A 16,854-nucleotide genomic window follows, 5' to 3' on the forward strand; every position below is an offset into this window, starting at 1 on the left:
CAGGGCCTATGGATCCAGAGTAGCACCACAGAATTACCAGCTGGTGCTTTGCTGATGGCCCAGAGCCGACAGGCGGGGTTTGGAACTGGATGGTACCCAAGGCTTCTGTGGTTTCAGAAATAGCTCCATGCAATAGATTGTTACAAACACCTACGTGGAAAGGCTGTTTTCCAGTGATGCTGCAGTGTTTGATTAGTGCTTCTGGATGGCATCACAGAATGACTAGAGCAAGCCCTCTTGGCGTTGTGGTGAATTTGCTGAGCGTCAGAGGAAAATTGTCAGGTCAGGAACCTGATCATTCTTAACGTGGCTCATTTGGCATTCTGTCCGTGTGGACACTCAGGCTACGCTTGCACATGCACTGGAAAAAAAAATCCTGGGCCGCCTTGAATGAAATGGTTTTGACCTCTATTTTTTAAATGTGCGTTAGAGTGAAATAGGGAGCTTTCTCTGAGAGTTCGCAAGCCACCAGCCTTGGTGTCAGAGAGTCGGGTTTCTCAGAAAATTCACATCAGGGACATGTTGCCAGGCATGGCAGCCTGCACCTCTTGTTTCAAGATGATGGAAAGTGGTGGTTTAGTTGCTCAGTAATGTCTGATTCTTGCGGACCCCATGGACAATAGCCTGCCCAGGCTCCTCTGTCCATGGGATTCTCTAGGCAAAAATACTATCGTGGGTTGTTGTTTCCTTCTCCAGGGGATCTTCCTGACCCAGGGATCGAACCTGAGTCTCCTGTATTTCAGGCAGATTCTTTACCGACTGAGCTACAAGGGAAGCCTCAAAAAGCCGTGTTATTCCTAGGATGGATGTGGAGCAGTGAGCAAATGACGTCTAATTGTCTGGAAGGGAGAGTGCGCCTCCAAGAAGGACCCGCACTGTCGGATGCTTCCATCGCTCTGAAACGGACACCTTCACTTCTCTTTTACCAAAGGCGGTTAAATGCACTGAAGACACTCATGCGTGTGATACTAGAGAAGGCAGGATGTCTCCAGCCTGCTCTGCTAAAATCATTGCTTCCACAGTAGAAAATAAACCCCGAGGAGAGGACTGGGGATGGGGGGCTGCATGTCACATATCAGGGGGCCGTGTGGAGAGAGACAGCGGTGCTCCCGTTTCTGATACTAACTTCAGACACAGTCTATTCAAATCACTCAGGATTCTAACCATACAAACTACCTTAAAGGATTTTTTTTTTTTCCAGAAGATCAGCCCTAGAGGCTTCCCCAGGTTTTTTGTTTGTATTGAATTTTACAATTTTATTTGTGTACTTTATTTTTGAAAGGTGAAAGTGTTAGTCGCCCAGTCGTGTCTGACTCTTGGCAATCCTTTGGACTGCAGTCCACCAGGCTCTTCCATCCATGGAATTCAACAGGCAAGAATACAGGAGTGGTTAGCCACTCCTTTCTCCAGGGGATATTCCTGACCCAGGGATCAGACCTGGGTCTCCTGCATTGCAGGCAGATTCTTTACTGTCGGAGCCACCAGAGAAGTGTTTTTATTGGAGTATAATTCTATGAAGACCTACAAGACCTTTTAGCACTAACACCCAAAAAAGATGTCCTTTTCATTATAGGGGACTGGAATGCAAAAGTAGGAAGTCAAGAAACACCTGGAGTAACAGGGAAATTTGGCCTTGGAGTACAGAATGAAGCAGGGCAAAGGCTAATAGAGTTTTGCCAAGAGAACGCACTGGTCATAGCAAACACCCTCTTCCAACAACACAAGAAAAGACTCTACACATGGACCAAAATCAGATTGATTATATTCTTTGTAGCCAAATATGGAGAAGCTCTATACAGTCAGCAAATAGAAGACCAGGAGCTGACTGTGGCTCAGATCATGAGCTCCTTATTGCCAAATTCAGACTTAAATGGAAGAAAGTGGGGAAAACCACTACACCATTCAGGTATGACCTAAATCAAATCCCTTATGACTATACAGTGGAAGTGGGAAATAGATTTAAGGGACCAGATCTGATAGACAGAGTGCCTGATGAACTATGGACGGAGGTTCGTGACATTGTACAGGAGACAGGGATCAAGACCATCCCCATGGAAAAGAAATGCAAAAAAGCAAAATGGCTGTCTGGGGAGGCCTTACAAATAGCTGTGAAAAGAAGAGAAGTGAAAAGCAAAGGAAAAAAGGAAAGATATAAGCATCTGAATGCAGAGTTCCAAAGAATAGCAAGAAGAGATAAGAAAGCCTTCCTCAGTGATCAGTGCAAGGAAATAGAGGAAACAACAGAATGGGAAAGACTAGAGATCTCTTCAAGAAAATCAGAGATTCCAAAGGAACATTTCATGCAAAGATGGGCTCGATAAAGGACAGAAATGGTATGGACCTAACAGAAGCAGAAGATATTAAGAAGAGGTGGCAAGAATACACAGAAGAACTGTACAAAAAAGATCTTCATGACCCAGATAATCACGATGGTGTGATCACTCACCTAAAGCCAGACATCCTGAAATGTGAAGTCAAGTGGGCCTTAGAAAGCATCAATATGAACAAAGCTAGTGGAGGTGATGGAATTCCAGTTGAGCTGTTTCAAATCCTGAAAGATGATGCTGTGAAAGTGCTGCACTCAATATGCCAGCAAATTTGGAAAACTCAGCAGTGGCCACAGGACTGGAAAAGGTCAGTTTTCATTCCAATCCCAAAGAAAGGCAATGCCAAAGAATGCCCAAACTACCGCACAGTTGCACTCATCTCACATGCTAGTAAAGTAATGCTCAAAATTCTCCAAGCCAGGCTTCAGCAGTACATGAACTGAGAACTTCCAGATGTTCAAGCTGCTTTTAGAAAAAGCAAAGGAACCAGAGATCAAATTGCCAACATCTGCTGATTCATCAAAAAAGCAAGAGAGTTCCAAAAAAACCTCTATTTCTGCTTTATTGACTATGTTAAAGCCTTTGACTGTGTGGATCACAAGAAACTGTGGAAAATTCTGAAAGAGATGGGAATACCAGACCACTTGACCTGCCTCTTGAGAAACCTATTTGCAGGTCAGGAAGCAACAGTTAGAACTGGACATGGAACAAAAGACTGGTTCCAAATAGGAAAAGGAGTACGTCAAGACTGTATATTGTCACCCTGCTTATTTAACTTATATGCAGAGTACTTCATGAGAAACGCTGGGCTAGACAAAGCACAAGCTGGAATCAAGATTGCCAGGAGAAATATCAATAACCTCAGATAAGCAGATGATACCACCCTTATGGCAGAAAGTGAAGAGGAACTAAAAGTCTCTTGATGAAAGTGAAAGAGGAGAGTGAAAAAGTTGGCTTAAAGCTCAACATTCAGAAAACGAAGATCATGGCTTTCGGTCCCATCACTTCATGGGAAATAGATGGGGAAACAGTGGAAACAGTGTCAGACTTTATTTTGGGGGGCTCCAAAATCACTGCAGATGGTGATTGCAGCCATGAAATTAAAAGATGCTTACCCCTTGGGAGGAAAGTTATGACCAACCTAGATAGCATATTAAAAAGCATAGATATTACTTTGCCAACAAAGGTCCATCTAGTCAAGGCTATGGTTTGTCCAGTGGTCATGTATGGATGTGAGAGTAGGACTGTGAAGAAAGCTGAGCACCAAAGAATTGATGCTTTTGAACTGTGGTGTTGGAGAAAACTCTTGAGAGTCCCTTGGACTGCAAGGAGATCCAACTAGTCCATCCTAAAGGAGATCAGTCCTGGGTGTTCTTTGGAAGGACTGATGCTGAGGCTGAAACTCCAATACTTTGGCCACCTCATGCAAAGAGTTGACTCATTGGAAAAGACCCTGATACTGGGACGGAATGGGGGCAGGAGGAGTAGGGGACGACAGAGGATGAGATGGCTGGATGGCATCACTGACTCGATGGACGTGAGTCTGAGTGAACTCCAGGAGTTGGCGATGGACAGGGAGGCCTGGCGTGCTGCGATCCATGGGGTCGCAAAGAGTCGAACACGACTGAGCGACTGAACTGAACTGAACTGAATTGCTTTACAATGCTGTGATAGTCTCTGCCGTACGACAAGATGAATCAGCTGTTTGTAAACATGTATCCCCTCCCTCTTGCTTGTGCCTGCCCCCATAAAAGGGGAAATCGACAGTAGCAAGGTAACACTGGGGTCTCCAATACCCTGCTTATACCAATGGAAGCTCATCCACACAAAATCAATGAGGAATCACAGGCCTTAAATGACACATTACACCAGATAGACTTGATTGACATTTGTTGGACCTTCCATCCGAAAGCAGCAGAATACACTTTCTTCTCAAGTGGTTCCCCGGGTTTTCTAACTGAGGTGCCTCAGTCCGGAAGCCAGATGGATGGATCCTCACCCATCCAGCGCACCTCCCAGCACTCAGCGGCTGCCCTCTGCCTCACTTCCTGTCGGAGCTGAGTTCAGGAAGACTCTTCTTTCCCCGAAAAGAGGAAGCAGAGAGGGGCAGGGATGGCTCTGACCACACACACTTGGGCCGTGAACTCACGCAACCCCAGCTGATGCGTCCTGGCTGTTGGCACGTGTGCTCAGATGTTGCTCAGCTGTGTGCGACCCTGTGCGACCCTGTGGACTGTAGCCTCCAGGCTCCTCTGTCCATGGGATTCTCTAGGCAAGAACACTGGAGTGGGTTGCCGTTTCCTCCCCCAGGGGATCTTCCAAGCCAGAGACTGAACTCACATCTCCCGTGTTTCCTGCGTTGGCAGGCGGTTTCTTTACCACTGAGCCACCTGGGTAGCCCTCCTGGCTGCTGGGAGTCCCTGTAAGTGTTGCAATCCTCATTTTTTTTCCCCCTTTCTTTTTTTGTTTTGGACCTAGTTCACAGTGAAAAGACACGCAAAGCAGGAAAAAAGTGCTAAGGATCCCAAAATAAACAGCGTGTCCCTTTCTTCCATGGTCTGTCTCAGCTTGCTATGGGGTTATTTACTACTTTTTATTAATTTTTTATAGTTGATTTACAGTGTACTAATTTTTGCCATACAGTTTCAGTCATACATACATATGTATACATGCATGTGTGTATATATATATATATATATAGGCACAGACATTCTTTTATAATATTCTTCCCCATTATGGTTTGCCATAGGATATGGATATTGAATACAGTTCCCTGTGCTACACAGTAGGACCTTGTTGTTTATCCTTTTTACGGATAATAGCTTACATCTGCTAACCCCAACCTCCCACGCCCCCTCGTTGCTCGGTAAAGTGGGCGTTGTGAGAAGTGTATCTATCCTTTGTCAAAGCCTGGTTTCTGAGGCCCCCACAGCATTCCTTCCTATGTGGAGAGAGTTTTCTTTCTGTTCCCAACACAACAAGGCTTCTCAGCTTCAAGCCTGGGCAATATTAGTGTCGTGGCAAAAAAAAATTGAAAAAGGCAAAACAAAGCAAATACCAAACCAGCAAATCTAGCGGCGGAAGAAAAAAAGAGCAGGGTACACAGGTAACCTGAGTTCAGCTCAGATTAACTTAATGAATTGGGGCCAGACTTAGGTTTGGCATTTTCCTGAAAGTTGGGCTTTAGTAAATCACCGGCCTTTTCTAAGACGTGGCCTCTGAAACCTAATCCAGGTGATTTGATGTCGCCCCTTTCGATTAACGCTGTCTTGTCAGGCGTCCAAGCTGGCACTCAAGACCATTCACAGCAGAACAGTCCCACTGTTCACAGTACTGCTTGCCCTGAATCCAGACCCATCCTGTGTCTGCTCAGAAAGAAGCCTGGGGAGTCTGTGTGCTCCAGAGGAAGGTTGCCACCTGCCATGTTCCTGGTGACCCCCCACCCCTCTCCTCTGCTGGGGGGCTGTCCTGGAGGGTGGGGAGACACCCTCCCACAACGTGGATTCAGGGCCAGAGCCGCCGAGATCCAGCATCCTGAGTTCAAAGTGAGTTCCCAGCTTGAACGGTTCAGCCTTTTGGAAATCAGGGCTTACAGATGAGCAAGTCCCACCAGTAATATTCACCTTTCTTTAAAAATCTATGTTATTTTATTCATTTATTTTGCCTGTGCTGGTCTTTGCTGCTGCGCAGGCTTCTCTCTAGTTGCAGGGAGTGGAAGCTCTTCTCCAATTGCGACAGACGGGCTTCTCTTGGTGCAGAGCATGGGCTCTGGGCACGTGTGCTCAGCAGTTGTGACTCCCCGACTCTAGACCACAGACTCAATAGTTGTGGCTCACGGGCTTAGTTGCTTCTAGGCATGTGGGATCTTCCCAGACCAGGGATCTAACCTGTGTCTCCTGCTTTGGCAGGTGGATTCTTTGCCACTGTGCCACCAGGGAAGCTCATATTCACCTTTCTTATTTAAGCCAAACTTCACAGGTTAGAGACCGCAGGGATTCATAAATAAGTACATGAATATGTATTTGTGTGTGAACATGAGTGTCTACTGCATGCGTGCTAAGTCGCTTCAGTTGTGTGCGACTCTTTGTGACCCTATGGACTGTAGCTCTATGGACTGTAGCCCACCAGGCTCCTCTGTCTATGGGATTCTCCAGGCAAGAATACTGGAGCAGGTTGCCATTTCCTTCTCCAGGGGATCTCCCTGATCCAGGGACTGAACCTTCATCTCCTTCATCTTCTGCACCGGAGATCTCCTATCTCCTAGGCAGATTCTTTCCACTAGCACCACCTGGGCGGAGAAGGCAATGGCACCCCACTCCAGTACTCTTGCCTGGAAAATCCCATGGACGGAGGAGCCTGGAAGGCTGCAGTCCATGGGGTGGCTGAGGGTCAGACATGACTGAGTGACTTCACTTTCACTTTTCACTTTCATGCATTGGAGAAAGAAATGGCAACCCACTCCAGTGTTCTTGCCTGGAGAATCCCAGGGACGGGGGAGCCTGGTGGGCTGCCGTCTGTGGGGTCGCACAGAGACAGACACGACTGAAGTGACTTAGCAGCAGCAGCAGCAGCTGCACCACCTCGGAAGTCCCACGTGTCCACTAGTTACAAATAAAAGCAAGAGAGCAGAGGTACCAATAGGAGTATGAAGTTGCTGCTTTAAAAGAGAATATGGCAGAGGCTCAGTTAGCGTGAGCTCCCCAAAATAAAAATGGACAGTTCCTCGTTTCCAGCTGTGTTGCTTTTCCTTTTATTTTTTTTCCCCTGGCATTCAATAAACGTTTGTTGTATTACAAAGTAAGTAGGTTCAGGCAACTTATTGCTCCCCATTGTTTTAATTGAAGTAAAGTTTACTTACAATGTTGTGTTAGTTTCAGGCATACAGAAAGGTGATTAAGATGTATATATATATATATATATATATATATGTATATACATATTTTTCAGATTTTTCCATAATAGGTTATTACAAGATATTGAACACAACCCCCTGTGCAATATAGTGGGGCCTTGTTGTTTATTTTGTATGAACTAGTATATATCTGTTCATCCCAAACTCCTTACTTTGGGGTTTCGAAAAACATTTCTCAAGTCACTGGACATAGAAAGAAACCTCTGCTTAAATTATCAAAGGAAAAAAACTAAGGCATTTTTGGACGCTCCCTCTCCTTGTTTGAAATCTTGTTGCCAACCTGGGTGCGGGCACGCAGGGACCTCTCAGCTGTCCCCGTTCGTCATCGCGTGAGACGAGCATTTGTCTAAGTTTTGCAGTCAGGTGTTTGTTTTCCAAAAAGCCTGGGAGAGGTGAGACAAATGGTTCAACTTAAGTGTGTGGTGTGACTGCATCGGGAAGCAGCAAAACCGCGGCAGCGACACTGCAGCATCACATCACCATGGCAACCGGTGGAAATAATGGCCCCCTTCGGGAATAAAAGAGATCTCAAATCCTGTTGCAGGCAAGTAGCATTGGTTGTCTGCAGTAGAGATGGTTTCCGATGATTGTTTCAGACATTCCTTATCAACAGAAAATGAACGAGAAGTGGTGTTTTCAGAAAATGAATGGATTTACGGACAAGTAACGTGATCATCTAAGATGCCTGGGAAGGCAGGGTGATGCTGTGACTAGCCGATGAGGAGGTGCCAAGGGCATTCGGTGCACGCTGTTCTTCCGGGAGCTGCTGGAAGCCTGGACACACAGGACAGGACTGTTGTCAACCTGTGCTGCCGTCTTTCCTGGCCTTTCCACCTCTGGATTTTTGCTTTATTGGAGGCAGAAATAACTGGGGTTCAATGAAAGAGTATATAACTACCTACCACAGTCCTTGACATACAGGAAGCACTCAGTGAACAGAACTTCAGATCAAATTCTCAGGACAAGGAAGTCAGTGCTTGGGGCTGGCGGTAGGAAGTGTAACAGTATTGACCACAGTGATGAAGGAGCCAGACATTGTAGCAAACCATCCTCTAGACACTGTGTGCTGCTTTGGCGCCTTGGTTGTGTCCAGGTTCCTTCTGAAAGGTGTGTAACTGGTTAGACCTGTCTGCACAGCTTCATGCCTCCTGCCTCTAATAAACCCATCCACGGGGAAGGCAGTTCCTTTATGAAGGGGCCACATTTCCGGGCATACAGCTAAACCCATAGAATGTGAAAGAAAGAAGCTCTGTTTAAAACAAACAAACAAACAAAAACTTCCACGTTAATGCAAAAGAAGAACTTGGTCAGAACAGGCAGCTGCTTCGGGAGCTTCAGATTTTCAGATAACAGACTGGAGAGTGAAAACTGGGGGTCCATTTCCCCTTTTCTTTTGGGAAATGCTGTAGAGAGAAAGCAGATCTTTCTGTTATAAGTCCTCTCTTCAAAGCAGCATCGTGCCTGAAATAGAATTTCCTCCAAGCTGAGTGGGAAACTCTAGAGTAAAAGATTTCTACCTTGGAAGCCTGTCTGGGGAAAGGCACGCAACACACAAGTGCTATAGTTTTCCTTCAGGTTCTCTTCGCTTTCTGTTGAATTTCAGTTTTGTTTCCCTTTGAAGGAATTCCGGGGGGAAGAGAACGCTGGTGGCAACTTTTGTTTGGAAAGGAAATCTGAAGCGTGGGGGACTTAGATGGGTCTTGCCATGCCCTTTCTTGCTCTCTGTGGGCTGTGAACCCTGCTGCTTCTGGACGCCCGCTGCCTTCCCTGCTCCTGCCCTTCCAAGCACAGTGCACCGGCAGGCTTTGATGACCCAGCTGGGACCGCTGACTGCAGCAGCCAGCAATCAAGATGCCTTTCTTTCAGCCGGACTGTTTCTCCACCACCTTTCTTCCTGATTTATTTTAAACTTAAACGACACCAGTGCAAATTATAATTTTATTTGTGAGTGTTGATTTCCACTAGAGATGAGCAATCTCTCCTGACACTTTTTTCCCCCTGCTGGATTTTGGGCTCTGATTTCTGATGACATAGTCTGGGCACTGGCAGCTGCTAGCTTTACAGAACTACAGAGGGAATACCCACGTAAATTATGTATCGCCTTTCACATCAGTAGCCTGCCTGGAAATGTTCCGATTGTCAGCCAGTGAGACTCCAGTGCCGAGGACATGGGTTTGAATGAGTTGATCGCCTCGGGGCTGTTCAGAAAGCCTTGCTCTGTAAGTATCAGGGGATGCGGCACACAGATGGGAAAAGGGATTTCCGGAAGCTTCTTTATGTCTTTGGCTTAGGTTGGGAGAAAAATGCATTTTCCAACAGCTTTTAAAATGTAATATCGAATGTTGCCTCTCACTGTTAATTTAGGAATGTCATAGCAATTATATTCCCAGTTAAGTTTGTCTGTGAGCTTATGCTACCAGTTTGTAAAATGTAACATCCGTGTAGGTGGTGAGTGAACAGTTTTGTCCAAAGGAATTGTGCAGATTTTATGTCTTCCTGTGCGTTAAATTGCTGTTTAATATGAAAGTCCTTTCTCCTCGCTTAAAATGTAATATCTAAATGTTCTTTAAGCAAAGAGAACATGCTTAAAATTTTGGATATGTATCTTTCAGCTAATGTGGAAACTGTAAAGATATTTTAGGAAATATTTGACATGAAAACTGACTAACCAATTAAAAAAATGGGAGAAAGATTTTCTTTTCTGTTTTTTTCTTCCTTCTCTTCCTCCCTACTCCCACTGTTCTTTTTTTCTTCCTTTCCTTCTTTCCTTGCTTCTTTTATTCTCTCTCTCTCTTTCCTTTTCTTTCTCCTGCGGCTTCTATCAAGACTGCATCATTTTCTAATCGCATCTGTTCTCACAGAGACTGTATCTTTGATGGATATTCAGATTACTTTTCAACGGCTTGTGCTACTTGCCCTTGAATGATTTTGGATACATATGGTGAGGACAGGCTTACTGATGAGAGGAACAAATACGAGGCTGCATCCTCTGAAGTGTTTCATTTAAATCAGTTTTTTCCCGGGATGTCAGTCTTTCCCAGCAAAGTACAGGGAACCCCTCCAGGCTCCTGCACGCTCCTCTAGGGGCCTCAGGTCCTCTCAGCGTTACGGTTAATGACTCAACCTGCTCACTCGAGGTCACGCACAGAGGCAGGAAGCTGCTGGGTCAGGGCTGACCTCCTCCCTGGGAGCACCCCCTCCCCGCCTGTTAGAAGGGCACCCCAGCAACGTCATGAATGGGATCTACAGCTCACCTTAAATTTGGCCTTTTCATTGCTGTTTGCACTATGACAGCACATTGGGCTAGTTCACGTCGGAAAGGCTAGAGTGAGAAACTTCACAGTCCTTTACCTCTTATACGAAAAGCCATCTGTCACCTTCCAAACAACTTTGGTGCTGCTGGGCTGTGCTTTGTTTCAGAGGAGTGTGTGTGTGAGTGTGTGTGTGTGTGTGTGTGTGTGTGTGTGTGTGTGTGTGTGTGTGTGTGTTGTGTATGGGACCGCACACAGAAAAGCGTGAGGGGCCACTTCTAGGGGAGGTGGCAGCAAAGAGCATCCAGTTATAAATCCCTGTTCTTTCACACGAAGTGGTGGTTGATGTCCTGGCAAAAGGCTCTGAATAAGGAAGACCTGCCTTGTTTCTCGCATAGTACTTTTAAAAGAATCACTGATTTATTTTTCTTGGCTGTGCTGGTCTTCCTTGCTGCGCGGGTTTTTTCTCCGGTTGCCGCGAGGGGGCCGCTCTCTAGTTCCAGCGCGGGCTTCTCGCACGGCAGAGGCTCCGCTCCTGTGCGCGCAGGTTCTCGGGTGCGCGGGCTCCGTCGTCGCGGCTCCCAGGCTCCAGAGCTCAGGCTTAGTAGCTGCGGCCGGTGGGTTAGCTGTCTTGCAGCACGTGGGGTCTTTCCTGGCCCAGGGATTGAACCTGTGTCCCTTGCGTTGAGAGGAGGATCGTTAACCACTGGATACCACCAGGGAAGCCCCTTCCCATAGTACTTTGTCCCAATCAGGCACACAGTGAGATTTTATACGATTTTACTCCTTTGGATGCTATTTAAATCCCACCTCCCTCAGTGTGGCTTTGGAGCCAGTAAGGTGGCTGGGGGTGCTCCCGTTCTGTCCCCCAGATCCTGGGCCTGCTTGGGACCCCCACTTCCCCTGAGGAACAGTCTTCACAACACAGGCAGAGACCTGTGTCTTCCATTTCCTGCCCCGGGGACCTCCCGGGGGCTCCCGGGCTCTCGGGAGATGTGAATGGGAACGTCCTCAGCACGAGGGACCAGGGAACCTGTACCAGTCAGCCCCCGGTGTGCAGGGCAGACCTGCGGCGGCTTGATGTTCACCTGTAATAAGGGGTGTCGGGGTCGAAGAGCTTATGGTCTCACCTGGCTTCCCAGTAACAAACTCCCTTACCCCTTTGGCCCTCCTGTCTGACGTCTGCAGGCTGCGGGCCGGCCTCCGCCTTTGGACTTCATTTCCAGGCTGTGCCCCTGGGCAGCGCCCCCGCCAGCCCTCCTCCCCTCCCAGATCCAGGGCCCAGGGCCTGCAGAGCAGAGAGCTGAGCCGTAGCAGACTATGAACGCCCCGCTTAGCGGATTGCACCCCCGTTTGCTTACCTGTGCTGGAGCCCACGCCGCGGGCAAGTGAGGAGGGTGTCGCCGGAAGTGTGTGGAAAGGTGGCGGTGCAGGAGGGCCCCGGAGGCGACCAGGTCAGGGAGACGGTGATTTCCAGGGGCACGTGGCAGTGGGCTCACTCCCTCTAGGTCCCAGTGATTGGAAACGGGGTCCCGGGAGGGAAGACGTGACTACGGGCAGGTTGGCCGGAAAAGCCCGCAGTCTCAGAGCCCGGGAAGGCGGCGATGAGGCTGCCCTCGGTCATCCTCGTCTTCCCCGCTCCGGACACCCTGCCCAGCACCCAGCAGGTGTTCACGCAGCCGTCTCTGCCTAAATGAACACGAGCTGGAGACCGAAGCAACATCCGTTGGCTCTGAGATGTTTGGGGGCGATCACTGCTCACGTTTTGTCTTCTTTCAAACACGCATGCGTAGCTCCTCGTTTGAAGCACGGGAAAGCGCTGCAGGCTTTGAATCAGATGCAAATTCCAAATCCTGAGCCATCACTTCCTTGCTTTGAGACTCCGGGGGTGACATGACCCCTGTAAGGGCGTAGTTCCCTCTTTAGTGGCCAAGGGAGCAAGATGAGAAGATTCTTACAAAGTGCTCAGCAAGCCTCCTGGCCCTGAGTGGACTCCGTAGAACGTCCCTATTTTTATTTCTTTCTTCATGTTCTCCTAATTGCACTGGGTAGCAGTCATTTGTATTTCTTGGGGAAATACATTTAAAAAGTCAGTCGTGCTCAGGGAAAACAGACTCTTGAAAATGTTTTCTAAGGCATTAAAAACAAACAGTAGCACTGTCGATTTTAAGAGCAGCCTGTGTGGTTTCCATTTCAGAACTGTACTTGGTCACATTCATCCTGTTAATAAGGTTTAGAAAATTTTTTTTAAAGGAGGCAGCACAGTACTGTAAGCAGTTTTAAGTCTAAAATCATCTTGCAGAGCCGAGAATTGAAAGTGTGTTTTATTCAATCCGTTTGTGGCCATTCACACGTGGACATAAGGCGCTGGGTTTCTGCCAGGTTTGAAAATTAAAGCAAAAGGAATGAGACCTAGCTTAATTAGTATAAATGTTGCCGTGTAACTTCTAATCATGAGTGTAATTTGCAATGCACGCTCCCCATGTAATTTAGCACAATGGGACCCGCAGTATGTAGGAGTAGTGTTTAATCAAGAGAAACGATTAATGCAGAAATGGGTGGAGTGTGGAGACTGGGATCCTGTACAGAAGCCCCACGTGCCCACTGGGATATTCCGTCTACGGCCCCATTTCCAACACCCCTCACGTCCCCACCCAGAGGACACTGTCAGCTCCTGGTCTGTATTACTCAGTATTCTCGTGCCTCAGTTTCCTCACCTGTGAAGTGGGGACCGCAGGGGTCCTGATCGCTTATTGTTGCTGTAAGGATGAAATGAGAGAGCAGGGGAAAGCCCTGAGTACACAGCACTCAACCAATGTCAGGCACACTGCCTTCTCTGAATGTTCTCCGTCGTTGCTGTTCAGTCGCTCAGTCGTATCTCTTTGTGACCCCATGGACTGCAGCACGCCAGGCTCCCCTGTCCTGCACTATCTCCCGGAGTTTACTCAAACTCATGTTCATTGAGTCGGTGATGCCATCCAGCCATCTCATCCTTCATCATCCCCTTCTCCTCCCACCTTCAGGCTTTCCCAGCATCAGGATCTCTTCTAATGTTTTTATTCTTGGGGGTCTTGGAAGCCAGCCTGGTGAAAGTGCCCGTTATCCCGAAGTACAGTATGTGGCACTCCTGGGATGCTCTGTCTTTATTGAGGTAGAATTCACATAACCAAAAGCTAGCCACTTTAAAGAGTACAGTTCAATGGCATTTATTACCTTCGTAATGTTGTAAAGCTGTTGTGTCTGCCTAGTTCAGCACATTTTCATCACCCCAAGGGACCCTCTGTACTCATTAAGCAGATAATCCCATTTCCCCCTCGCCCAAGCCCCTGGCGATCATGTGTCTGACTTCTGTCTCTCTTGATTGCTGTGGACTGGTGGATTCTGCTATTTCGTGGGAATGAAATCAGACAGTAGGTGAGCTTCTCGTCTGATCTGTTTCACCTCCCTTTGTGTTTTGGGGGGTCACACACGCTGTAGCAGCTGTTCATGCCTCATTCCTTTGCGTGGCTGCCTAATAGCTCATTGTACACACTTGCCACGGTTCCATTCAGCTTATCCATTCATCGGTTGATGGACGTTTGGATGGTCTTTTGCCTTTGGACTGTTGCAGAGAGCGTTGCTGTGGATATTGGTGTACAGGTTCTTGCGCTCCTGCTGAAGTTCTCTTGGATGTATACCCAAGAGTGGAGTTACTGGGGACAGAGCGGTTTCACTGTTGGAGGAATCCTCTCGACTGTTTCCACAGCAGCTGCACCATTTTGCATTCCGCCAGCGTAAGGATTCCTGTGCCTCCATATTCTCACCAACACTTGTTGTTTTCTGATAATTTTTGAAGTCCAGCCATTTTAGTGGGTGTGAGTGGTAAGTTATCGTGGTTTTGTTTTGGTTTACATTTCTCTTCCCTGGTGGCTCACACAGTCAAGAATCTGCTTATAAGGCAGGGGACACAGGTTCCACCCCCAAATCAGGAAGATCCCCTGGAGAAGGAAACGGTAACCCACTCCAGTATTCCTGCCTGGGAAATCCCACGGACAGAGGAGCCTGGCAGGCTACTGTCCCTAGGGTTTCAAAGAGTCAGCCGTGACTGACAGACTGACACTTTTGGTTTAAATTACCCTAACAGTTAGTGATGCTGAGCATCTTTTCATGTGCTTGTTGGCCATTTGTGTATCTTCTTTGGAGAAATGCCCATTCAAGTCCTTTATCTATTTTGTAACTGGGTTATTTGTTTTCCTGTTGTTGAGTGTTGAGGGCTCTGCGTATATTCTGGATGCCAGTTCCTTATCAGATCTGTAATTTGCAAATACGTCTTCCCATTCTGCAAGGTGTCTTTTCACGTTCTTGCTCGGGCCCTTTGATGCATACAAGTCCTGAGATGGTTTTTGGTAGCAAGAGAACACAGCAGCGAACAACTCTGAATGAGGAAAGGAGAAAGCCCTTTCCTTCTTTGTTCCCTTCCAGGCTTCCTCTTGCTCAAAGGGAGAGGCCCGGTTTGATGTCACTGTGTCTTCAAAGCCTGTTGAACAGGCTTTGGCCCAAGAGCCTTCCTCGGGGCCAATGTTCAGTGCAAATGTCTTCCCCTTCCCCACTGAACTGATTGTTAAGATCATCTCTATATATGCTAACAAGACTGGTTTTCTTATTTATGCTAATGATAGGATTTCCTTTTCGATACATGTATTTGGTTTCTTTTGGGCTTCCCTTGTAGCTCAGTCGGTAAAGAATCTGCCTGCAGGGCAGGAGACTTGGGTTCGATCCCTGGGTCAGGATCCCTGGGTCCCTTCTCCCCGACCCCTGGGTCAGGAAGGTTCAATCCCTGGGTTCGATCCCTGGGTCGGGATCCCTGGGTCCCTTCTCTCCTGGAGAAGGAAATGGCAACCCACGCCAGTAACCTTGCCTGGAAAACCTCATGGGCATAGGAGCCTGGTGGGCTGCAGTCCATGGGTTTGCAAAGAGTCAGGCATGACTGAGCGACTGACAGTAATGGGTGGATGGCGAGGCAGATCTTGTGATGCTGCCGGGAGGACACAGGCGCATGGGAACTGCTGCTGAAGGCCCCTGGGCAGAGAGCGGGGCATGTGGGCTGGCCCACCTTGGGAAGGGGCGCAGGGTGGACGACAGGCACCAGGCTGACCAGCCCTGGGAGAGCAACCTGGCTGCCCCCACTGCCTCCCCGTGTGCCCCGGGGGGCACACCCAACACTGCTTCTTGTGGCTCCTCACCGAATTCTCATGATTGCCCCGCGAGGTGAAGGAGGCCTTGACCTTCAGGGTGAGCAGACAGAGCAAGTGAAAGGTGGGAAGTTAACTGCAAGAAGAATGTGAAAGGTTGATGACCAATGGGTGTGGGAGAGGAGGAAGGAGGAGGTCTGGAAGGACCGGGAAGGATCCCACAGCCAGGGAAGGGGGAGACCAGCCGACAGGGAGCTAGAGGCATTTTAGAAACACTGTCCCAACTATCTTAGCTCGGCGTCTGTATCCATTTCCCAGGGCTGCTGTAGGACATGAACACGGACTCCGTCACTAAGGGCAGAAACGCGTCTCTCACGGACCTGGAGGCTGGGCCTCTGAAATCAAGCTGTCAGTAGGGCCCGGCTTCCTCTGAAAGCTCCAGAGGAGGGTCCCTCCGGCCTCCTCCAGCTCGTATGGCCCCTGGCAATTCTTGGCTTGTGGCTGCGTTGCCTCAGTCTCTGCCTCCATCTTCACAGGTGTTTTAGAAAAAGAAAAATCCAGCCTTTCTTTGCTCTGGTATGTCTCCTTCATGTCTGCACAGGACTCGTCACTTCTGACGCTCCTGGCCCCAGAATGTGTGGAGGTTCTCAGACGGCTGGCGGTTCCCCACCCCAGCGGTTCTCCGTGACACCAGCTGGGCCTCCTGCAGTGGACCTGGATTCTGACATCATCCAGAAGTGGCTTCACATTCCCTGGGTGAAGGGCTCCGTCCCCAGAGACCACCCCCCCCCCCATCAGATGCCAGTCGCACGTCCAGGTTGTCGTCTGGGCTTCAGACTGATCGGCTCGAAAGCAAAGGCTCCCTCAAGCCCCTCCCTGGGCTCGATTAATTTGCCAGGTCAGCTCACAGAACTCAGCACATTTCCCAGCTTTTTAGAGGATGTTATAAAGGATACAGATGAACAGCCAGATGGAGAGAGGCACAGGGCCAGGTCTGGGGGAGAGGCGCACGGCCAGTTCTGAGGGTAGGAGCTTCTGTCCCCGGGGAGCTGGGGGGTGTCACCCAACTCAGGTACCGATGTGTTCACCCCACCTGGGAGCTCTCCAAAGCCCACACTGCTGGGATATTTTATGGAGGCTTCATCAGCAGGCATTGTTGTTGTTCAGTTGCCAAGTCATGTCCGACTCTTAGC

At 48.5% G+C, this 16,854-nt stretch overlaps 1 protein-coding gene across 7 annotated transcripts in view; it reads left to right on the forward strand.

Moving 5' to 3' along the window:
• The window catches only part of PTPRE (protein tyrosine phosphatase receptor type E), a 179,630-nt gene that overhangs the window by 85,436 nt on the left and 77,340 nt on the right, over nt 1-16,854 (forward strand). Inside the window, exon 1 of one of the 7 annotated variants that reach the window (XM_060404830.1) lies at nt 8,635-9,458. The exons of the other annotated variants lie outside the window; for them this stretch is intronic. The gene's annotated coding sequence lies outside the window, so the exon portion shown is untranslated. Of the gene's footprint in view, nt 1-8,634; nt 9,459-16,854 lie in introns of those variants that run through there. 7 annotated transcript variants of the gene reach the window in all.

This window comes from Ovis aries, chromosome 22 (assembly GCF_016772045.2).
Source record: "Ovis aries strain OAR_USU_Benz2616 breed Rambouillet chromosome 22, ARS-UI_Ramb_v3.0, whole genome shotgun sequence".
Taxonomy (NCBI): Eukaryota; Metazoa; Chordata; class Mammalia; order Artiodactyla; family Bovidae; genus Ovis; species Ovis aries.